Source organism: Girardinichthys multiradiatus, chromosome 22 (assembly GCF_021462225.1).
Source record: "Girardinichthys multiradiatus isolate DD_20200921_A chromosome 22, DD_fGirMul_XY1, whole genome shotgun sequence".
In the NCBI taxonomy this organism is placed as follows: Eukaryota; Metazoa; Chordata; class Actinopteri; order Cyprinodontiformes; family Goodeidae; genus Girardinichthys; species Girardinichthys multiradiatus.
The window spans coordinates 1,800,507-1,821,163 of NC_061814.1; the positions used below are offsets into that span (position 1 = coordinate 1,800,507).

The 20,657-nt window shown below is 42.7% G+C and overlaps 1 pseudogene; it reads right to left on the reverse strand.

Moving 5' to 3' along the window:
• Positions 1-5,733: 5,733 nt before the first annotated feature.
• On the reverse strand, positions 5,734-10,512 carry LOC124859609 (annotated as a pseudogene).
• Between the last annotated feature and the right edge of the window lie 10,145 nt (positions 10,513-20,657).

Here is a 20,657-nt window from a genome sequence, read left to right on the forward strand (position 1 = left end):
CCTTAATGGGGCTGGTATTCACAGGACAATCCTTAACAGACCGGAATATTATTTGGTAAAATATTAATATTAAAATATTAATATTAAATAATATTCTCAGATTCATATTTACAACAACTGTGAAAAACATAAGAAACCCGAAACCAAAAACCAAACAACCCTACATCATGACAGTTAAATTTAACACTTTTTCAGTTTATATAATTAATAATTCTGAGTTAAAATTACACTTTGAAAAGTGTTATTATTATATATTATATATTTTAACACTTTAATAGTGTTAAATGTTTGACACCCTTGGTGTAATGTCTCGTCGTCTTCCGCTTATCCTGAACCGGGTTGCGTGGGCAGCAGACTCAGCAGAGACACCCAGACATCCCTCTCCCCAGACACCTCCTCCAGCTCCTCTGGGGGGAGCCCAAGGCGTTCCCAGGCCAGCCGAGAGACATAGTCCCTCCAGCGTGGCCTGGGCCGTCCCCTGGGCCTCCTCCCGGTGGGACGTGCCTGGAACACCTCCCGAGGAAGCCGTCCAGGAGGCATCCGGTATAGATGCCCGAGCAACCTCAACTGGCTCCTCTCGATGTGGAGGAGCAGCGGCTCTACTCCGAGCCCCACCCAGATGGCCGAGCTCCTCACCCTATCTCTAAGGGAGTGCCCGGCCACCTTATGGAGGAAGCTTATTTCAGCCGCTTGTATCCGGGATCTCATTCTTTCGGTCATGACCCAAAGTTCATGGCCATAGGCGAGGGTAGGAACGTAGACCGACCAGTAAATCGAGAGCTTCGCTTTTCGGCTCAGCTCTCTCTTCACCACGACGGACCGGCACTGTGCCATTGCTGCGGCAGCCGCACCGATCCGTCTGTCGATCTCCCACTCCATACTTCCATCTCTCGTGAACAAGACCCCGAGATACTTAAACTCCTCCACTTAAGGCAGGAACTCCCCTCCAACCTGAAGAGGATGAGCCACCCTTTTCCGGTCAAGTACCATGGCCTCGGAGGAGCTGATCCTCATCCCAGCCGCTTCACACTCGGCTGCGAATTGCCCCAGCGCATGCTGTAGGTCTTGGCTAGAGGGACCAGCAGGACCACGTCATCTGCAAAAAGAAGAGACGAAATCCTCTGGTCCCCAAACCAGACCCCCTCGGCCCTTGGCTGCGCCTAGAAATCCTGTCCATAAAAGTTATGAACAGGACCGATGACAAAGGGCAGCCCTGCCGGAGTCCAACATGCACCGGGAACAGGTGTGACTTAGTGCCGGCAATGCGAACCAAACTCCTGCTCCGCATGTACAGAGACCAGATGGCCCCTAATAAAGGGCCCCCGACTCCATATTCGTGGAGCAACCCCCAGGGCATCACGAGGGACACAGTCGAATGCTTTATCCAGGTCCACAAAACACATGTAGACCGGTTGGGCAAACACCCATGAACCCTTGAGTACCCTGTAGAGGGTATGGAGCAGGTCCAGTGTTCCACGGCTGGGACGAAAACCACACTGCTCCTCCTGAAGCCGAGGTTCGACTATCGGCCGGACACTCCTCTCCAATACCCTGGCATAGGCCTTACCAGGGAGGCTGAGGAGTGTGATCCCCCTGTAGTTGGAACACACCCTCCGGTCCCCCTTCTTATAAAGGGGGACCACCACCCCAGTCTGCCAGTCCAGAGGCACTGTCCCCGACCGCCACGCAATGTGGAAGAGGCATGTCAACCATGACAGCCCCACAACATCCAGAGAATTGAGGTACCCAGGGTGGATCTCATCCACCCCCAAAGCCCTGCCACCACGGAGCTTTTTAACCACCTCATTGACTTCAGCCTGGGTGATGAAAGAGTCCAACCCCGAGTCCCCAGCCTCTGTTTCCACCATGGAATGCGTGATGGCAGGATTGAGGAGATCCTCGAAGTACTCCTACCACCGCCCGATAATGTCCCCAGTTGAGGTCATCAGCCTCCCACCCCCACTGTAAACAGTGTTAGCAAAGCACTGCTTCCCTCTCCTATGGCGGCGGACAGTTTGCCAGAATCACTTCGAGGCCAACCGGTAGTCCTTCTCCGTGGCCTCACCGAACTCCTCCCAGGTCCGAGTTTTTGCTTCTGCCACCGTCCGGGCCGCGGCACGCTTGGCGCCACGGTACCCATCAGTTGCCTCAGGAGTCCCACAAGCCAACCACAGCCGATAGGACTCTTTCTGCAGCTCGACAGCGTCCCTTACTGCCGGTGTCCACCACTGGGTTCGGGGATTGCCACCGCGACAAGCACCGCAGACCTTACGGCCGCAGCTACAGGCAGCAGCATCGACAATAGATGCGGAGAACATGGTCCACTCGGACTCTATGTATCCAGCATCCCCCGGATTCTGGTTAAAGCTCTCCAGCGGATCCAACTCACCACCAAGTGGTGATCGGTGGACAGCTCAGCCCCTCTCTTCACCCGAGTGTCCAAAACATGCGGCCGAAGTTCTGATGAAATGACAACAAAGTCGATCATTGACCTCCTGCCTAGGGTGTCCTGGTGCCAAGTGCACTTGTTCCCTTATGTTTGAACATGGTGCTCATTATGGACAATCCGTCACTAGCACAGAAGTCCAGTAACAAAACACCACTCGGATTCCGATCGGGGATGATATTCCTCCCGATCACGCCTCTCCAGGTGTCACTGTCTTTTCCCATGTGGGCGTTGAAGTCCCCCGGCAGAATAATGGAGTCCCCAGGAGGGGCACTATCCAGTACCCCTGACAGGGACGCCAAGAAGGCCAGGTACTCCGCACTACCGCTCGGCCCGTAGGCCAAAACGACAGTCAGAGACCTCTCCCCAACCCGAAGGCGCAGAGATGCGACCCTCTCATCCGCTGGGGTAAACCCCAACACGAGACGGCTGAGCTGGGGGGCAACAAGCAAACCAACCCAGCCCACCGCCTCTCCCCGTGGGCCACTCCAGAATAGAAGAGAGTCCAGCCGCTCTCGAGGAGATGGGTTCCAGAGCCCACGCTGTGCATGGAGACGAGCCCGACTATTTCTAGTCGATATCTCTCGACCTCCCGCACAAGCTCAGGTTCCTTCCTCCCCAGCAAAGTGACATTCCATGTCTCTAGAGCCAGCCTAAGCATCCGGGGATCAGGCCGCCGAGGTCTCCACCTTCGTCCGCCACCCAATCCTCTTTGCACCGGTCTGTCACCGTTCCCCCTGCAGGTGGTGGGCCCACTGGGGAGTGGCCTCACGTCTCTTTTCAGGGCTTGGCCCGGCCGGGTCTCGCAAGGAGCAACCCAGCCACCAGGTGCTCTCCGACGAGTCCCGACCCCAGGCTCCACCGTACCGGGCGACGTCACGTGCCTCGATTTAATAGTCATCATACACCCTTGGTGTATGTTTTATTTAACTCAAAATGGTGTTATTCTTTTTCACTGTAAGTGTTAAAAAAACTAACATACATCGTGTTATGACACACTGAAGTGTATTTTGACACAAAAATGGTGTCATTTCCTTTCACTAATGTGTTAACATTCATTGTTTTACAATACATTAAGAGTGCATTCTGTGTGCTAGTCTAACAAAGGTCACCGAATCTGAAAATTCCTGTAGTCACCTGCAAGGTTACACAACATACACAACACACTCTTTACAGTTACATCATAAGTTCAAGTGTGTTGACCAGCAACAGTAGGCAAATTAGGGTTAGTAGCGTTTTTTTTTTTTTTTTTTTTCAATGAAAAGAGTAAATAACTTCCCAGTACCATAGGAATTAGCACAATAAGACCAGGCATGACAACCATTTACAAACAAAATAATGACACAATATATTGGCTCTCATCTCCACCATAAGCCCTTTGTAAGTTGAAGAGCTTATAAATCACAAGGCTATCTGCTTTAACAACATATTTGTCATTACTTTCAAATACTATGTAAGCATGAAAATGTTAACTGAAATGGTCCACCACAAGCTTGTTTACAAGGAAGCAGATAACACCGTCAACAACAATAATGTTTTCCATTCTGCAAAACACAGCCATTTCATGTTCAATCTCGCTGCAAATTATTGGTCCTGATCTGTACTCTGTCCCACTGATTGTGTAACCTAGTTAGTTGCATGGATTTCTTGTGATACAGACTCAACATGCAAAGCTCGAGCCAACAGATCGCCATAGTCCTCAGTGTACACATAGATTTCATTGGTCCAAACTCTATACATTTTGAACATGTTTCCCAATGACATTTGATGTATTTTTTGCAAGAGATTTTGTGATGTTTTTGAAGTTTTTTAGAGTGTTTTGCCTCAAATCTCATGCTCCACATATGTATTACTGGTCCAATTTTTCGGATACAAGATGGATAGTGTATCATGAAGTGATGTTTCGAGATCAGATTTTTATCGGGATACAGCTCTTTGAACAACTTATGATGTTCCATTATCAAATGCTTAAGAAGCACAGTCATGCCAAATGTAACAGATGGAGAAAAAATAATGTTCATTATCTGCAGTTAAAGCAGCAGGAAAAATCAGTTTTAGTTTCCTCCTGGCACAATGTCACCAAAAAGTAGAGCAATGTTTCTTACAGGACAATGAGTCTGAATGGAATTGAGCCCTATATTATTGCCACTACTCTCCAAGTTAATCCTTGTAGGTCAGTTTTTACGCTCCACATACCCATAGTCAAAGGCATAAATTCTAGACAACAGATCAGGTTTCGACAAAACATTTTCTGAGAGATATTCCAACAGTAATTTCAGCTCATACTGAGCCACACATTCATGAATGTCATGCATAATGTCCAAAAAAATTATGACAAACATGAAAGAACTGTAGGTTGTTAAGAGTCAATTTATTTTTAAACCAAATACAGATAACTTATGTGGGTCTGGCTGCAACTCATTGCATTTCAAAAGGTTCTTTTCCACGCAAGAATATTTTGGGGGCATCCTCATGTAAACATTCTGGGCATCATCTTTTTCTATCAAACATAAAAGACAAAAATAGCGTCCACTGAAAGATTCGGTAAATCCTAGAATTGTGTGCATCCCTAAGTTTTCCCCAGTTACCTGATATTTAGTGCCAAGGATTTTTCTGCAGTAAATGGCAAATCAAGGGCAAAACTCTCAAGTGTTTTGATGTCATTAATCAGTGGCTCTAGAATAGGATCAAAGCCATATTTGTTTTAAATCTTCAGTGTGAAACAATGCAACCAAATGAATATTCATCAAAGCAGATTTTGGTGGCAGATTTCTGAGGACAAAATACAAAGCACCTATTTTGTGAACACCACGTTTTGAACCCAGTGGGTTAGCAGTCTCAAAGTCATCATAGAACAACTGGATTTGTAAAGAATTCTGGTGTTTAGAGAACAATGGATGTGTCTTCCATCACAAAAGTCTTTGTATCTGTCTGGTCTTGATGTACAAGTTTCTCCAAGCAGATTACAAATATCAGTGTTTTGGCACATGAATTTTATAGTTTCCAAAATTGGTATGTAAACAAATGTATTGTTCACTGGGACTTGATCATAAGTACCTGTTTGTTTATTTCGCCTTGTATCAAATCAAATTCCTGTCATAATGTTAAAGGCTGATCTGACCCACATAAACAGAAGCACCCAGAGAACAGAGAACCATTTAGGAAGTTTATTAACAGACTGGAGTGGGAAACGACAGCCGCTGCTCGGGCCTGGAAACTGCAACAGAGAGGGATGGTAAGAAATGGTCTTGCAGGATAATTGGAAATTAACAGACTGTAGTACAGACCTAGCTGGGTTTTGATCCACCAGGGAGAGAGAGGTGAGTCCAGACCTGCGGATAGCTGCGTTCTAGGGTTTCGGAGGCTGGAGACTGGAAGACCGTCGGAGGGTGGAGAGGTTCGGCCTGGCGGAGCTCAGACGGATTGGCAGCTGGTAAGTAGTCCAGGTTCTTCTTTGTTTGATTGGGTATGATCTCCAGTTTTCCAGGAAACGAGGCGGAATCAAAGCTCTAAACAAAGACAAGAGTTACTTCACAAGGACAGGTAACTTGTGACAAGATAATTCTGGCCAGGTTGAAATACTGCATAGCCAAACGCTCAGGCGACGATGTACTGGCAACCAATCCTCTTTATACCTCCCTAAGTGATCATCTCAATCCGCCGCACCTGTTACCCTCCGAGAACGGTCTCAGGCGACACCTAGTGGCTGAAAATAGTTAGTAGCAGCTACAGACAGAATCCAGCCTCCAGACAATTCCTAGAAATCTTTTGACTCGCTCCACAACACCCCATTTTTTGTTGAAATAATTCAGCCTTTTACTTTCAGTACTGAAGTTAATAAATGGGTTTTCAAACGTCTGCAGATCTGTTTCTAATGTAGCTCTTACAGGATTATATTTAGGCACAGCAGACAGTACTTGCTGCTTAACCAGAGAGTGCAGTTCAGTAGCAATATCTTCCAAATCGCCAACAACTGATGAAACAACACTATTTGCTATGTCACTTCCTTGTAGTTTAGCAATAATTGAAGCACAAATATTTTCTGTCTTTTCTTTGTTTCTTTTGCCTGATCCATTGTCCTCAAAATACTCAGATTCTGTTCTGCATGACACTTGTTCCAGCAAACTCTGAGGTATCTTGGAGCATGTGGAAATTAGTTTCAAATGATTCTCGCCTTGCTGGATCTCCATCATTAGAAGAAACCTTCTCATGAGAACTAATTAAATATTTTTTGAAACCTGAATAGGTTGAAAACTAACACCTACAACAATCTTGTGCACAAACTAACGTAAACCTCATAGGATAAAAACTGTGGTCAAGTCTTAAATGAGAGATCAAGGCCTGGCAAGGAACATGCAAAGCTTGACAAATTAAACACCTAAACATTTAAGTACTTTAATTTAGGCCTTTAGCACGAAACTGGGAGACTCATTTGTTGTTGCTAAATCGATATTGTAGACTGTGGTTTGCATGAAGGTGAAGAGCTGGCCCAGGTATTCATCGTATGACACATTAAACACAGTGGGATTCAAACAGTTCATCAAATGCACCCAACAAACTTGTGGCTTGGCAGGGGATGAGCTGTTTGTCCACAACAATGTAGAACGTGTCAATCCTTTTCCTGGTTTGACCAACAGCAAGGATATATGGTTGTCTACCATCTCTTCTCCGAAAGTGTTCATTCAAGCTGCAGCATGACTGAAAACAGAAAGATAACACCTTAGTTTAACTGGCCACTTAGGTCTGTACACCAGAAAAGTTTAGATTTCTATGGTAAACTGTGTGCATGTGTCAGTCAAAGAAGTCCTCGCTGTTGAAGACTTGTTGGAATTGTAGCCAACAAGAAGATGTTCAGTCCTTTGTTTGCCTATGCCTTTCCAAGTAATTTTAAATTGAGTTTATACATATAAAAGTACTTGCTAATTGGATATAAATAAGACCAGCATACCTTGTAAAAGTGCAACATTTTGTCCACTGCATTCAGTGGGGCTTATCTTGGTCCTCTTCCATCCAGCTGTGGGTGGCAGGAGATAGAGGAGTAGCAGCAGAGAAGCCATGTCACTGTCCCAGGCTATCAGGAGGAAAATGAGGTGAAACAAGCCATTATCGTCATAAAAAAATTATTTTAAAAAATCATGTTGATGAGCTTACTGGTGTCATTGTCAGTTTCTCAGCAGATTTTGAATTCGGCATAGCTCAATTGAGTGAGTCAGGTGTTTGGCCTCATTGATAACCTAAGGCCTGAATGTTGTGTCCCACTTTTCAAGCATCTTGGAGGCTTTTTCAACTCCAAACAGCAGAAGGAAGTCTTGATTCAGCTGTTGATCATAAGCATATAAATACACAAAATTCCAAGAGGTCAGAGTAGTGTACATTCAAGCAACAAAACAATGGAATGCATATGAATGAAAAGGTCAGCTCCCCAGCCCTTTGACATTTAAAAAACGTGGAAATGTTTTATAGACATCTGTGGTTCTCTGTGGGTAATGCACAAGGTCTTGGCGATATTGAAAGGTCCTCTTCATCTTCTAAAACACACTTTCCTCATCCTGAGAGTGAATGAGAAACTATATGGCTTCCCTTTAGGCATCTCCATCAAGCTGCTCAGGCAAAGTGGCTACCATCTTCGGCGCTTTGGTCCTTGTGCTTGAGCCACTGTAGCCATCTTGGCTGGTCTTTTTACAGCATTTCTGGAAATAGTCTTAAGGTGCCATGACACATATCCAGTGCCTTTCTCTGCATCATAGAAGTGCTCCTGTTAAGATATTTATAAATTATTACAAAAGTTTTAAATGGTTTTACAGAAAATGTGGTAACGGTATTAATAAAAGGATAATCACTTTAAAGTAGGTTTGCCAATTTCTAATTCATGTGTAGTACCCCACTGACCAAATTCATTCAAATTGCAAAATACCATTTTCACTCATTTTGCATCCTAATGACAATCCTTATGGCAGAGTTGAACTTTCTAGCATATTCAAGTTTCAACTATTTTGCTAGAAGTAGGTGGTGTCAACAATTTGTTTTTTTTACAAATATAAGAATGTAGGAATGTCATATCTATTTTGAAAAGTATCGGAAGCAGCAAATTTTTGAACTAGTCCCAAGATCACTGTCAGTAAAATTTGGTGTTTTCTGGAAGTTATGTTTTAAACTTACATAGCCCTTTGGAGAAAAGGGATCCTTTAGTGAAAGGAAGAGTGTTACGATTCCCAGGGCATACTTCTCCTTATGTTTACGGGAAGGCATCCTCCTTTAGAAATAATATTCCACATCAGCTAATACTGCATCAAACCGCAATAGATGTTATCTAACGACAATGCTCATATAAACTGAAAAAAGACCACATTCTTAAAATACAGGAAGATACAATTGAAAAACGCCTGTATTACTATGTTAATTCAATGTAATGTAATTTGAAAATTCATAATCTTAATATGTTTTGTTGAGAATTAAAATCATGTAATTTCATGTTATTAGTTTAGTTTGCATGTGAGAACATTAACCTGAGATTTAACATGAGTGAGCCGTGGGGAGAGATCACAGCAGGGGTTAGGGTGGCACAAGGGTGAAACAGGGGTTAAGTTCTCGGCAGCTGCAAGCCGTAAAAGCTGGCTGTAGGGACAATAAAGCAATAAATGTCAACTTTTGGCCGTGGTATAGATGCCACAAGGAAGCTTGGCTGATTTACAACACCTGATGGAAAAAGGGAAGGCACAGTCAGTAAGCTTTGAAGTCCACAGTATAAAGATGTACTGAAAACTTGTAATGACAGAGACATCTGGGTAAAGACAGCCATGCTTTGCTGAAAATCCATCTCTCTCTGTAAGGGCCCTTATATAACTTCTCTCTCCTTATGTAAATTCTCTCTTCTTCATGTAATAGTCTTTCTTTGTGTTATTTTGCATATTCATTTTGCATTAGAAATCATTGGATTTATGATCTTCCAAATTAAACTTGCGTTAATCTTAATTTCCTGCTCTTCATCTGTTCTTTCTCACAACATCCAGACTGGGAGATGTTGAGGCTGCAAGAATATCAGTGATAGCATTATTTTACCTCAACAGTTTACAATCTCTTCACCACAACGGACCGGCACAGCGCCCCCATTACTGTGGCAGCCGCCCCGATCCGTCTGTCGATCTCCCGCTCCATTCTTCCCTCACTCGTGAACAAGACCCCAAGATACTTAAACTCCTCCACTTGAGTCAGGAACTCCCCTCCAACCTGAAGAGGACAAGCCACCCTTTTCCAGTCAAGTATCATGGCCTCGGACTTGGAGGAGCTGATCCTCATCCCAGCCGCTTCACACTTGGCTGCGAACCGCCACAGCGCATGCTGTAGGTCTTGGCTAGAGGGGTCGCTGTGCTGGTCCGTTGTGGTGAAGAGAGAGCTGAGCCGAAAAGCAAAGCTCTCAATTTACTGGTCGGTCTACGTTCCTACCCTCACCTATGGCCATGAACTTTAGGTGATGACCGAAAGAACGAGATACCGGATACAAGCGGCTGAAATGAGCTTCCTCCGTAGGGTGGCCGGGCACTGCCTTAGAGATAGGGTGAGGAGCTCGGCCATCCGGGAGGGGCTCGGAGTAGAGCCGCTGCTCCTCCACATCGAGAGGAGCCAGTTGAGGTGGCTCGGGCATCTATACCGGATGCCTCCTGGACGCCTTCCTCGGGAGGTGTTCCAGGCACGTCCCACCGGGAGGAGGCCCAGGGGACGGCCCAGGACACGCTGGAGGGACTATGTCTCTCGGCTGGCCTGGGAACGCCTTGGGCTCCCCCTGGAGGAACTGGAGGAGGTGTCTGGAGAGAGGGACGTCTGGGCGTCTCTGTTGAGTCTGCTGCCCCCGCAACCCGGTCCCGGATAAGCGGAAGACGACGAGTACGAGTACGAGTTTACAATCTAACAATTCATTTAACACTCACCCATGGCTGTCAGTCATATGGCTAGCCAATATGTTGACAAACTTTCTGCAGGTGCGGTGAGTGAGTGAGTGACTTTTCTGCCTTGTACTCCTCAATAACATCTTCACCCCCAGGTGTGTAAAGCAAGACATTTTTTACCATCTATTTAAGCAAGAGAAAATAAAGTTTTCAGTGTGCAAATCAGTCTTTCCAGATACAATTATTAGCAATGTACCATAAGATTAAGAGTAAAAGTTGAAAATTACTGATTCAGAAGGGTTTCTGACACACAAAATGGATCAGCAATTTTGGCCAAAACAAATAAATAAATAAATCTAACCAATTTGTGATGAAACAGTGTTGTTTCTTATCTGCCTTACATTATTGAGTAAAAGCTATTGGCCAAACTCAATCATTCTAAATGTCATAAATACTCTGATGAGAAACTCACTTAGTATGACACTTTATGATGGTCGGCAATGTCAATTACATATGCTTCCCTTGAGTACCTCTTTTGCAGTTTCTGACTCAGAAACCTATGAGGTAGGCCTGAGTATGACTTCAGAGCTGGACGTACATCTGCCAATAGGAGTTCCTTAATCTATTCGACTAGAGGGGTCGTTATCACTTGAAGAAAGTGATGTGTTGGTATCCGTGAGGGAGGATGATGTTGAATGATCTAAAGGAGAGAACTCTTAAAATAAATAAATAAACCAAACATAACTGACATGCCTGAAAATGTAACATTTGGTGGTGGCCCAGACACTGGTTAAAAAAATAAAACCTGATCCCACATTTTCAAACTCTATTTGCAATTAGATGCAGATCTTTCTTTGAAATATAATTTTTGATAATCTACTTTATTATAGTAGTCAGTACAAAGACATGATATCTCAACTGATAATTGTGAAGCAGAAAAACACTGAACATTTATTACAACTGATTTTATAATGAGACATACCTTTCTCTGAAACGTATTCTTGTGTTGTTAGACTTGGACCAGTATCAACCTGCATCTCAAGAATGATGTCTTCCACCAGTGTCTGAGCTAGGTAGTTAATAGATGTCATGTGATCAGAATCGATTTGGCTAATTCTAAATTATGAGAATTATGTTCTAATGAATATCAAAGTAGGTTACTCCTCACTTTTCACTGACGGTGACAACCAATATCTGATTTTTTTAAAGTTTTTTTTATCAATTTATAGATAACAGAAATGTACCTACCAGCATCAAGAATTCTGTCACACACTGTCTGGCATATATCCAGACTGGCCTCTATCAGTTCAGAAAATAAGTCTTCTTCAACTACTGTGTTGGTTTCATCAAAAGCATCAAGCTCAGTGGCATCAGGAAGGCCAAACTCGTATTTGACTGGAAGACAATTATGAAAACGGAAAAAAAATTAAATACACAATGCTCATCTTAAGGTGCAGTAAGCGATTTGCATTTCTGAATATAAAGTTTGAATAGCTCTACTTTTTAAATTTAGGTCATTAACAACAGCAGTAATGCAATACAAATACAATAAGGATTTTTTTGGCCTGTTGATACTCAAATTGAAAACCAAAATTTATGTATTTAGCCATCCTAAATACATAAATCCTTTGTGTTCATTTTTTAAGAGGGCAACTTTGAGATGGCTACTTACCTTGAGCGATGAAATCCAAAAAGGTGAAGCCGGACAGTAACCGGATGTACTTCTTGGTATTCTGGTACTTCACCTTGAGCAAAATTGCCACATTTTTACACTGCACCTTGTAGAAAAGGTGAAGAAACGTGGCTGTTAAACTTTATCAGATGCAAGGAATTCATTTCTGAGACCGAGATGGGCCCTTTGTCACTGAAGCAAAGAACAAACCGTCTCTTTTAGGAATTGTAACGTGTTCTGACCTCCAAAACGGAGTAGGCGGCAAGATGTCAGCTGTATTTCTGCATCCTGCTTGTGATGTAACGTTAACGAACGACCCGATTCAGCTCTTTATGAACGAGGGGAACCAATCTATTTGAGACTCATTCATTTAACATCAGCACAACAACATCCCATTTTCAAGCAGTTTTAAATTTTACATATCAATCATTTGAATAAAAGTAACTTTAGTTAATCCACTTCAAGTGTAAAGCCTACACTTAAACACCTTTATTTTAGCTTAACACTTAATATTTGGCCGGATAAATACGTTGCCACTCAAACATGAACGTAATTAACAGCTTGTGTTACGGGTCCCGAATTACTCAGAGACCATGACAACAATTTTTTTTTCTTTCCCCCTGTAAAACATGCGGACAGTAACTGCTCTATGCAGATGGGAGAGCTAGACCACAATAATAAAAAAGGTTCCGCTTCTCTACAATGTTTATAATTTCTACTAAATGAATTTGTAATAGTAATTATATTAATTGGATATGAAATAATAATTATAGTGTTATAAAATGTGGTTATATATTTTGGATGTAGGCCTACCACACTTGCCTCAACCAGCATCAATGACAATTCAGTCGCTTCACACTCCATGGTATGTGATAGGTATTATTTAGTCAACTCAGAGGTAAGGAACGACACAGAATCAGTTATACTTGGGTCAAGGGTAGCTGTGCAATACAAACTACGAAGTATTAGCCCCCTCTCTCTTTATTTATACATGCTTGGTCACACACAGTTCAAACATCATTCAGGGTGGGTGTGTGTGTGTGTGTGTGTGTGTGTGTTGGGGGGGAGTCAGAGAGGTTAGGGTTAATCTGTCTTGATTATAAACAAACAGATGAAGTGAGAAGTGGGGACCTGGTGAACAGCCCCCAGATGCTGCTAGTAAAATAATAAAAGAATAAAAGCATAACTCATTCTTGTGACCATCTCCCTTCCTGTAACATGTAAGGAGGAAAAAGCACTTAGATGAGTGGTAAACAATACAAAAAGTCATAAAAACCCTAACAGTTCCCCCCTGTTTTATCATGAATAAGTCATGAGTAAATACATGTAAAATGAAACACTCTGTGTAAGCACAAACCCACTGGACGGAAAACAGATTATTTTGTGGGAAACACTTACACGGTTCCTCCGCCCCTAGGGAACCACCAATCATGGCAGAGTGAAACAATATAATAAAACAAAGAAACAAAATGTAATAAAAAATAAAATAAAAGAATTAAAACAAGCCTTGTTCATATCATCATTGCACTTTTTCTCATTTCACTTAAATAGCAACTTCTTTCGATTTTCTGCTATAAGGTCATTTTATGAAGTACAAGTATGAATACACTCAGGCATTGAAGATATATTAATTTACAACATGTCATCAAAATCATCTGCTTTTTGGATCCAGTGTCCATCTCATCCATCTCTTCTTGTGTGATGTTACATCCTGTGGATTCTTTCTTACACAGAGAAAGAGCCCTGCTACCAGGTTTAAGCTCAGGCTTATCAGTCCTGTCCACACGTTACAAAAAGCCATGCTAAATTGGGCACAGGTCAGTTGTTTTCTTCGCCGGTTTGAGATGTTGGGCCATATGGGTTTCCAACCCCTTTGTACCTGTTCTTTCCCCTGTTACCCCGTCGGTTGGTTTGGCTCCTGTAACGGCAATATTAGCTTACAGTGGCTTTTGTGGATCCAGGATGGTCTCTCTGCGATCTTCAGAGCTGTTGGTGTGGTCAGGAGAACACAATATGGCCCTATCCAGCAGGGGGTACTCCAATCCTTTCTGTGAAGTATCTTAATCAGGACCAGGTCCCCAGGCCTCAGGTTGTTCTGTGAAATCGGAGCAAAATTTACTGGCAGACTACTGGACAACTGTACTTCTTTTGTTTGTAACATTTTATTCATCCATTCAGCTAATGATGTTTCCTGCTGTGCTTTTCCTATGTCATCCATTTCTGATGGCAATGGAAAAGGTCTGCCATGTACTATTTCAAATGGAATGAGTCCAGTTTGATTTGGAGTTATTCTCATCCATAATTTAACAATGTTTTTTTAACTGAAACCCTAATGCTTTAGAGCACAGTTCTATTACATTATTTACAAAATGAGTCCCATTATCTGATCTTATGATTTGTGGGATACCATATGTAGGGAAGAAATGTGTCACTAAACTCTTCGCCACTGAGCGCATCACAGTGTTTTGCAGGGTACATTTCAACCCACTTTGAAAATGCATCTATAACCACTAAACATTATTTCTGTCCCCCTGACCATGATAACTCTATGAAATCCATGTGTATCGTGTGAAAGGGATGAATTGCTGCTGGGAACTGGCCTCTTTTGGATCTCATGTTCCCCTGTGGATTATGTTTGCAGCAAATAATACATGATCTACAAAAGTGTTTTGCATAGTCAGAACAAATTATGGTATGGAAATGTAGATTTACTAAGTGTATCATTCCCCCTCTCGACACATGGGAAACCCCGTGTGTCGCATGGGCTGCCGTCTTGTATAAATTCTTTGGTAATATTGGCTTATTTTCCAAATGATAAATGTCATCTTTCTTTATGGCCGCTCTATTCAGCCAAGATTTAACTTCTGCAGCTTGTGCAGATTGTTGTGAATCTTTCAGCACATCTGTATCTATAAATAAGAGATCTGACATTTTCAAAGGGAGGGGAAGCCTCGAAGCTATTTTAGCAGAAATATCAGCAAAGGTGTTCCCCTTCGTTTCCAAGGTTTCATCAGATTGATGCGCTTTACATTTACAAAGTGCTATCTTTGCAGGTAGCTGGATAGCTAACAGCAGTCGTTTTAACAGATTAAAATGTGTCAATTATGTTCCAGCTGATGTTTTAAACCCTCTATTTTCCCATATTTTAGCAAAATGGTGAACAGAACCAAATACATATTGGCTGTCTGTGTAGATGGTTAGGATTTTTCCTTCATATAGTTCACACGCTCTGATAACAGCATACAGCTCTGCAGTCTGTGCTGAGCATGTATGGGGCAGGGCCTGCGATTCTATAATTTTAGTTTCAGTGGTTACTGCATAACCAACTCCGTTTTTTCCATATTCATCTTTTGATGCTGATCCATCTACAAATATTATTTGTGAGTTTTCCTGAGGTGTCTGAGAGATGTCTTGCCTAGGTTTTGTATCTTCCTCAACCTTTGTTTTGCAAGAATGTGGTTTCCCATCTTCTGCTGTTCGAATTAGCATGCTAGGGTTCAGTGGACCACATCTTTGCAGAGTTATATTTGGTTGTGAGAGTAACAATGAGGTCAACGTAATATGCCTTGCATGAGTCAAGAAAGGAACTGAAGTTTGTAGCAATACAAGTGACACTGAATGAGGAACTTTCAGTGAGCGTGTGGCACAGCACAATTTCAGCTGTCTGTTTCACAGCTTCTGCTGCTGTGATGCAACTCTGCAGATAATTTGAAAATCCAGATGCCACCGAATCCAATTTTTTAGAATAAAATGCTAAAGGTCTGTTTTTGGAGCCAAATGGTTGGGTTAATACAGCTTTCATATAACCCTTACATGCATCTACACAAAGTGTGAAAGGCTGGCTATAATCCGGCAGAGCTAAGGGGACTGTTGTTTGAAGCAGATATTTTAGCTCTGTGAATGCTGCTTCTCCTTCCTTAGTCCATATGATTTTGTCTTTTAAAGTCAAGTCTTTGCCATAGATCATAGATTGCAAAGGTTGTACAATGGCTGCATAGTCTGGTAGCCATTCTCTGCAAAAGTTACACAGTCCCAGAAAGGACATAATTTGTTGTTTAGTTCGTGGTTTTGGGGCTTCCTGTATGGCTGTTTTTCTACTACTTAGGAGGGAACGGCCATGTTGTGATAACATATGTCCCAAATAAATCACTTTCTCCTTGCAAAACTGCAGTTTATCCCTAGAGGCTTTGTGCCCCGTCTGGTAGAGATGTTTCAAAACTGTTATGGTAGCTTCCTCACAGCGTTGTTGAGTGTCTGAAGCTATAAGAATATAATCTACATACAACAGGACTTGACTATGTTCTGGCACCTCACAGGTGCTCATAGAGTATCTTAAGGCTTGTGTATATACATGTGGGCTTTCACTGAAGCCTTGTGGTAGTCTGGTGTAAGTGTATTTTTTCCCTTTAAACTGAAAACCAAATAAATGCTGTGACTCTTCATGCAGTGGTACCGTAAAGAAAGCATTGCTAAGATCTACCACTGAGAAATATCTCCCTTTCAGCACGCTGTATAAAGTTTTCTAATTCTTTCCACTGACCCCCCACGGGTTTAGTTAATGACAGATGAGGTGTACTGCCTTTAAACTGTTGAAGCTGTCTTCCTGACAGTATGATTGAGGTGGAGGATTTCCCTGTTTTGGGGTCAACATACAGGTGCTGTATGGTAACAGTCTGATTATTTTATCTGTGAAAAACAGTATCATACTGATAATCTGGCCCTGCAGTATTTTTATATCTCATGGTTACATGGAGCTCAGTATCTGGCATGTACTGTGCCTCTTGGGAGCTTTGTTTTTCTCTGGTTCTCCTCCGTAGTTCTCAAGCTGTTGGTGTGGGGCCTAGATCGAGGGACCAGTAATAATGCGGCTGTGATAGTTCATTTAGGACTAGGGCCCCTTCTTCCACTACAGCTTTCATACCTGTTTCTGTTGATACTATATTTATATGCAACTTTTGCATAAGATCTCTTCCCAACAGGTATACAGATGCTTCTCAAAATATTAGCATATTGTGATAAAGTTCATTATTTTCCATAATGTAATGATGAAAATTTAACATTCATATATTTTAGATTCATTGCACACTAACTGAAATATTTCAGGTCTTTTATTGTCTTAATACGGATGATTTTGGCATACAGCTCATGAAAACCCAAAATTCCTATCTCACAAAATTAGCATATTTCATCCAACCAATAAAAGAAAAGTGTTTTTAATACAAAAAAACATCAACCTTCAAATAATGATGTACAGTTAAGCACTCAATACTTGGTCAGGAATCCTTTTGCAGAAATGACTGCTTCAATGCGGCGTGGCATGGAGGCAATCAGCCTGTGGCACTGCTGAGGTCTTATGGAGGCCCAGGATGCTTCGATATCGGCCTTTAGCTCATCCAGAGTGTTGGGTCTTGAGTCTCTCAACGTTCTCTTCACAATATCCCACAGATTCTCTATGGGGTTCAGGTCAGGAGAGTTGGCAGGCCAATTGAGCACAGTGATACCATGGTCAGTAAACCATTAACCAGTGGTTTTGGCACTGTGAGCAGGTGCCAGGTCGTGCTGAAAAATGAAATCTTCATCTCCATAAAGCTTTTCAGCAGATGGAAGCATGAAGTGCTCCAAAAATCTCCTGATAGCTAGCTGCATTGACCCTGCCCTTGATAAAACACAGTGGACCAACACCACCAGCTGACACGGCACCCCAGACCATCACTGACTGTGGGTACTTGACAGTGGACTTCTGGCATTTTGGCATTTCCTTCTCCCCAGTCTTCCTCCAGACTCTGGCAACTTGATTTCCGAATGACATGCAGAATTTGCTTTCATCCGAAAAAAGTACTTTGGACCACTGAGCAACAGTCCAGTGCTGCTTCTCTGTAGCCCAGGTCAGGCGCTTCTGCCGCTGTTTCTGGTTCAAAAGTGGCTTGACCTGGGGAATGCAGCACCTGTAGCCCATTTCCTGCACACGCCTGTGCACGGTGGCTCTGGATGTTTCTACTCCAGACTCAGTCCACTGCTTCGCAGGTCCCCCAAGGTCTGGAATCAGCCCTTCTCCACAATCTTCCTCAGGGTCCGGTCACCTCTTCTCGTTGTGCAGCGTTTTCTGCCACACTTTTTCCTTCCCACAGACTTCCCACTGAGGTGCCTTGATACAGCACTCTGGGAACAGTCTATTTGTTGAGAAATTTCTTTCTGTGTCTTACCCTCTTGCTTGAGGGTGTCAGTAGTGGCCTTCTGGACAGCAGTCAGGTCGGCAGTCTTACCCATGATTGGGGTTTTGAGTGATGAACCAGGCTGGGAGTTTTAAAGGCCTCAGGAATCTTTTGCAGGTGTTTAGAGTTAACTCATTGATTCAGATGATTAGGTTCATAGCTCGTTTAGAGACCCTTTTAATGATATGCTAATTTTGTGAGATAGGAATTTTGGGTTTTCATGAGCTGTATGCCAAAATCATCCGTATTAAGACAATAAAAGACCTGAAATATTTCAGTTAATGTGCAATGAATCTAAAATATATGAATGTTAAATTTTCATCATGACATTATGGAAAATAATGAACTTTATCACAATATGCTAATATTTTGAGAAGGACCTGTACTGGGCATTTTTGACTTAGAATGGGAGCCTGACAAGTAAGTTTTGTCTCAGGTTCTGTTATTGTTACTGGTGCACTTAGGTAATGTACCTCTGATGTGCCAGCTGCTGATCTAACATGCACTGCGGTGTTAGAATATTTTACTCCGGGTGGAGGTTCAGTTAGCACAGTTCTACATGCCCCTGTATCACACAAACAGCTATATACTTTGCCATTTATTATTATGTTTTTATATGGCAAATCTTGCATCCTACTCAGTTCTATAAGTTCTAATGCTGCTTGTATGTCAACTTCTTCCATTTCACTACTGTTTTTCTCTGCTAGTGGGGGAGGAGGTGGGGGCTGTGGCTGTAATTGTCAATTCTGGGTAGAGTTGGGGTTATACACCCGCTTTTCATTACATTCTCTTGCAAAATGTCCTGGCTCATTGCAAATCCAGCAGTTTTCATCTCTTGTGCCAGGGTTTTGTAAAATTGTCCTACATTCTCTAGCATAATGTCCTATTTTTCCATACCTCAGACACGCATTGCTCTGTGTGTAGGTGTGTCGTGGCCCTCCTCCTCCTCTGTGACCTCTAAATCCCCTCCGTCCTCTTTGCCCGCTTGCCCCTGAGCGATGCAAAGCCATTAAACTGTCTTACATTCCAAACGTATCTGTCTTCCTATCTCGCTGTATTTTATGAGCATGCTGCGCGTATTCCAAAGCTTGTGTAACAGTTCCTGTATTTTGATGAACCCAGTGTTTGTCTATATACCGTCTGAGTTCAATTTTAAGGCCTTGCAAAAAGGCTCTCTTCAACTGTTGCTGATAGGCTCCAGCCTCTGCTTCATCATATGGTATAGCAGAGTTTGCTCTAAAAACACGTCTCATCCTATCCAAAAAATCTTGTGGGTCTTCTTCCTCCTTCTGTTTTCATTGTGAGATTTTACCATAATCTGCTGTCTGTATATAAACACTTCGAATTCTGTCAAAGAGTAAACGTAAGGCGTCCCTTAAATCTAGTGAATTATGTGCTAATGTGTCACCATTGTCATCGCATCTAGTGAAACCTCCTGCTACTCTGCACCAGTGATGGCCAAACAGCTGGGTAAAACACTGGAGCATCTCTCTGCCATTAAGATGAAAGCTTCCTCTGAGTTCTGTAATAGCGTCTAGAAATTCTTCCACGCCTTCTTGTATCGTTGGGATACCTTTTAAAGCAGCAGTTCTGTCTTCCTGTGTCCATGGTCTATATACTGGAATAGTTGGCAGCTGTCGATGATTAGCGTCACCTATGTTTGGATTTGTTACCTCAACTAGAGGGAATGTGTCTCCTTCTAAATTTATTCCAGATGGATGAAATTTCTGTTCATGAGCCATTAAGGCTTCGCCTGGGTACATGCTAGAAATTGTTTTCTTATCTTTACTCCTAGTTCGCACTCCTGTGTCCCACCAGGAATTAGGAGACCAGGGCTCACTAGAAGAGCTCTGTTCTTCTGTTTTAAAAGGATTGCTTAATTTTTCTTGCTTACTTATAGGAGTTTTAGGAACTGCTACAGCTCCTTCTATCTCTCCTCCAATTTGTTGTGCTGCAGCCTCCTGTCCTGCTTCCTGCACGGCAGGGGGCCGAACACCTAGCTGTCTGGATGCGACCACTGTTTCCTCATGTGGGCGCACCAAGACTGCAGCTGTCAGCTTCTCCTGTCGCTTCTCCTTCTTATCTTGCCTCTGCATGCTTCTTAATTTACTTTGTTCCAGCCATTTGTCTGAGAATTTATACTCGACCTTTCTCTGTTCCTTTTTAGTTGGTTTCTTGGTATTCATTATTTCTAATTTTAAATCCCTTTGCAATTTTAAGATATCGTTAATATTTACTTTACCCAAGAAACCATGTTTTTTATTCCATCTATGACAGATCATACCTGCTCCTTTTACATAATTCTCCATAAATTTTACATCTCCTTCCAAGTTAATTAGTTTACTTTGTTTCTTCCCCATGATGTTTAATTTTAGTTCACAATACTATAAATGTCCCAAATAGAAATTCACTGGCATGAGATTCAAGGAGAGGACATTAACACG